At 42.3% G+C, this 3,957-nt stretch overlaps 1 pseudogene; it reads right to left on the bottom strand.

Annotated features, from left to right (window-relative positions):
* Positions 1 to 2,059: 2,059 nt before the first annotated feature.
* LOC138293913 (protein KTI12 homolog) lies at positions 2,060 to 2,816 on the bottom strand (annotated as a pseudogene).
* Between the last annotated feature and the right edge of the window lie 1,141 nt (positions 2,817 to 3,957).

The raw sequence follows: 3,957 nt of genomic DNA, 5'->3' as shown, positions 1-3,957 counted from the left end.
TGTACTAATGTATATTGCAAAACGCGTGCTTGAAATGTGCCAACGGGGAGTGGCCACCAATATATACGGGGACTAATGAAAATGACTAATAATGATAAATTATTATGTATTATGTTAAGAAATAGTTTTACACTAATTATTATAGGTTATGATGTCAAAGTTTTGCTAATAAATCATTAGGCCTTAGTTAGCATGAGTCAAGGCCTAGCTGCCTGGCTCTCATATTAAATGTGTTTTTTCTAACGTGCAGTGTGCTGACTTGCTAAAGGACATGGACTCTTGTTTTTCCAAAGCTAGAAGCTGAATATAACTGTGGTAGATCCGTTCTCATGAAATTCGACTTGCTTGTAGAAACATTTTAGCCAAATGCAACAGTGTAGATTTATACCTGGTACAAGGTCGCCTGAACTAGTACAGACAATGGAGCCACTGACTGAAGATGTGCAAAAGTCCACGAGAGGATGACATCATACCGGACATTCTACCCCCCCTGAAGACGTCAATCATAAGGACCAATAAACTACGTGAGAACTATTATGGAGTGACAAAATTGATGAGAAAATGGAAATTCTATTGGATGGAGATAGTGGGGTGCAACCCATTAACCAATGACCTTTTAGGGGAATGGAAATCGAAAAAGGGATAAAACCCCTTGACACACGGAAATGAGTTAGTTAGTTAGGGAGATGATGATGCGATTTGCTATGATCCAGACACTTTGTCACTCTGCATAGAGACTTTGCTGTTTGGTTCTTGGAGCCAACTTTGCCCTTAGATTGCCCGTTTATACTTTACCTCCTCATGAGGGAAGTACCCTTTTGACCTTCCTGCCTGAGCTGAGTTCCTGACAGATGGTGAACCAACTGATGTCCTGAGGACGAAGACAGAATCTCATTGCTGACCCAATACGGAGGGTAACTATATGACAATGATGTTATGATTGTCTGTTTGCTTTTCCTTTCTAGGTACCAGCTGCTACTTTTGACAGAGACCATAGTTAGAGGTTTTCTAAATTGATGTTGCTAAATAGTTTTGCATGAAGCCCAACATGCCAATGCTAATTTGAGGTTAGTTAAGGGGCTCACTAAACAGACGCAAATAGACAAATTACTGAATCCATACTTTATTGAACAATGCGCTAACGTTATCCTGCTTAAGTTGATCTATGCTGGCACCGTGTTATGTTCTAATATTCGTGATTCTTGCTTTGATGAAGTCTTATCAGAGTTGCCATATTGTGACTATACTATTGTGCTTCTTGGTTTTGAGATTAATAAACTTGCTAGTAGAATTGTAATCAATAGGGAATAAATATCAAAAAATGTACTAAACTGGTGTGGTTATTCATGACTGAAAGGTCATGGTGGTGTCCTGAGTCTTCTTAAATGTCTTTGACAAAAGTGACTTGTTTTGTTATAATAAATATTGATGACGTTATTGACATATTGATTGACATGTTGATTAGCTATCTCGTCCTAAGGTGTCTTCAATCAGGGTCGAAAGATTCATTGGCCTAAAACGAGTCCCCAAGTGTATCAATTAGTCATAAAGGGCCGCGTTAGCACAGTCACTTTCACTGAATTGTGCATTGCTTACTATCGGCTCATTGTTGTGTCAGCAGGGACAGGCAAGTGATCAGGGGCCTCTTGCACTCCTTATTATATTCTCCAGATTAGTTTTCTTTTGGCCTAGACTGCATGCATCAGGAGCTCTACTAGATTTCTACAACTACTTCACACAAACAAGGGTCAGTCTCAGCTGCGGGGCCGTGACCTGACGGGTGTCCCATCTCTCCTATCTCCACCATATATTTACCAGAAGTCCGTTATTTTCGGTCTTTAGAGCCTACTACACAAATGAACAGATCTATTCCTCTACGCAACCCCTTGGTGAGTGAAGAGTTACACGAGTAAAACTCAGGCCACACATTGTGGATCTGTAAAAAATAGATTTTTACTTTCAGTTGGTTAAAATAAATGTTTTTGCAGTCCAGAGTATTTTTAAAAAAAAGTTACATCTGCTCGTTTTAAATTCCTTTTTTAGTTTCTGCGTTGTTCCATTATGACGAGAAGCAGCATGACAGTCTGTTCGGATGCATGTTCTTGTAGCTGATAAACTGAAGTCTTACGTTCTGCGGCTCTGCGATGTCGACGATTCTGTAAGCTCTATTTTTTTTCTTTAGGTCCAGGGCACACTAATCACGTCTTCTGAAACGCTGGTTTTCTAGGCATCTTAAAGTCCTGTCACAACATCTCGTGTAATTTTGTCTTGTGTAAGAAATTTGTGGATGAAAGCGGTTGTGTTTGGGTGGGCTAGTTTGGAGGGGAGGCTTTTCTGTGGAAAGTGGCATCACATGTCTTCAAATGGCAGTATGTCATCTTTCTGCAGAGTGAATAGAAGACTGCCCCAACTGTTTCTTAAATCAGGGACTTCGAAAAGCTGTACAAGTGCATCAGATATTTCTTGCCAGTTCTGGTTTCCGGGCTCTCTGTTGTTATTTCACACGAGGAGCTGATTGCGGGGGCTGTCAGGCTGTAAATCAAGAAGTGAGGCCTCTGTGTATGTTTCATCAAAAAATACAACTCATATCTGTAAAATTGTATGTAATTAAGGGAGTCCAGGATCACAACATTCTCCTTGTTCCATTTCCTTTCAACTTTAGCTCGCAAGGCTCCTCCTACTTCTCTCTCTTATCAAGAATCTGCACACATGGTGTTCCTGTCCACTCCTAAGGACTCATCATCCACCACATGTAACTTCGTTGGCCCCGCTGGAAAAAGACGTTCTTGGGACTCCCGCACTAACTTGGTTACCATAATTACCTATAAAAAGGCACTCTATTTAAGATTTAAGATTCCAATCTGAAATAACTGGCTTGTGACTATATTAGCTGCACAAGGGCAAAAGAGAATGTCTACTTGTCTGGAGGACTAAGTAGACAATAAAACTTATTGTCCGCAACAAGAATGTCCAGGGAGCCCGGCGATACAAATACCCCTGCTTTGATTCCTCAGGTTCTGAGGCAGATTTGCGAACACCAGCCGTAGTTATTCTCATTGCCCCTGATTGGCCAATGAGGGTGTGGTATGTAGACCTTCTGCGCTTCTCCATGTGTCTCCCATGCAGGCCGGACCTTGTCTCCAGTCGGGGGAATGGTTCTCCTCCCCACTATCTGAGAGCTCCAGATACATGCTTGGAGTTTGAGTGGGGAAAACCAAAGTCCTTTCAGCTTCCGCCGGAGGAGGTAGCATCACCAATTCACCAAATCAGCTTACTCGGACAGCTGGAACAACTTTATTGAGTAAGGTGTGTATAAAAATCAAACTGTCTCAAGCCCTGCAATACACACTTTCTCTTGCCCAGAGAAGTTGTGCTGTAAGCACTTTCAAGGGGTATTTAGCTGATTCTTCTGCATTCCTTTGTCTGCTAGAGCAGCCATCCCTTTTAAAGTCCTCCATTGTCATGTTTTTTTTAAGGGGTTGATGATATGTATCCAACCCCTTTTATTGCACCCCAGTGGTACCTTAATGTTAATATTTGTTATGAAGACTCAATTTGAGCCCCTGCATTATTGTCCCATAAAGATGTTGACATTCAATCAATCAATCAATCAATCAGTGTTTGTAAAGCGCAACTACTCACCCGTTAGGGTCTCAAGGCGCTGGGGGGGAGGGAAGAGTAGCGTGTACCGGTGAGGTAGTTATGAAAAAAGCCATGTCTTCAGTTCATTCGTGAATCTGAAGAGAGAGGTGGTTTGTCTGACAGGGAGAGGAAGGTCATTCCAGGCGGTAGCTGCGAGGTAGGAAAAGGAGCGTCCTCCTGTTCTGGTTTTCCTGATGCGGGATACCTTTGCGAGAGAGAGCTGGGCTGAGCGTAGGGCCCTGTGGGGTACGTGGAGATTGAGTCTCTGGTTCAGGTAGGCTGGTATGGTGTTGTGGAGGGATTTGTGTGTGTGGG

The sequence above is a fragment of the Pleurodeles waltl genome, chromosome 4_2 (assembly GCF_031143425.1).
Source record: "Pleurodeles waltl isolate 20211129_DDA chromosome 4_2, aPleWal1.hap1.20221129, whole genome shotgun sequence".
NCBI lineage: Eukaryota > Metazoa > Chordata > Amphibia > Caudata > Salamandridae > Pleurodeles > Pleurodeles waltl.
Note: the sequence above shows the minus strand (reverse complement) of the source record. Positions and strands in the feature narration are given on the sequence as shown.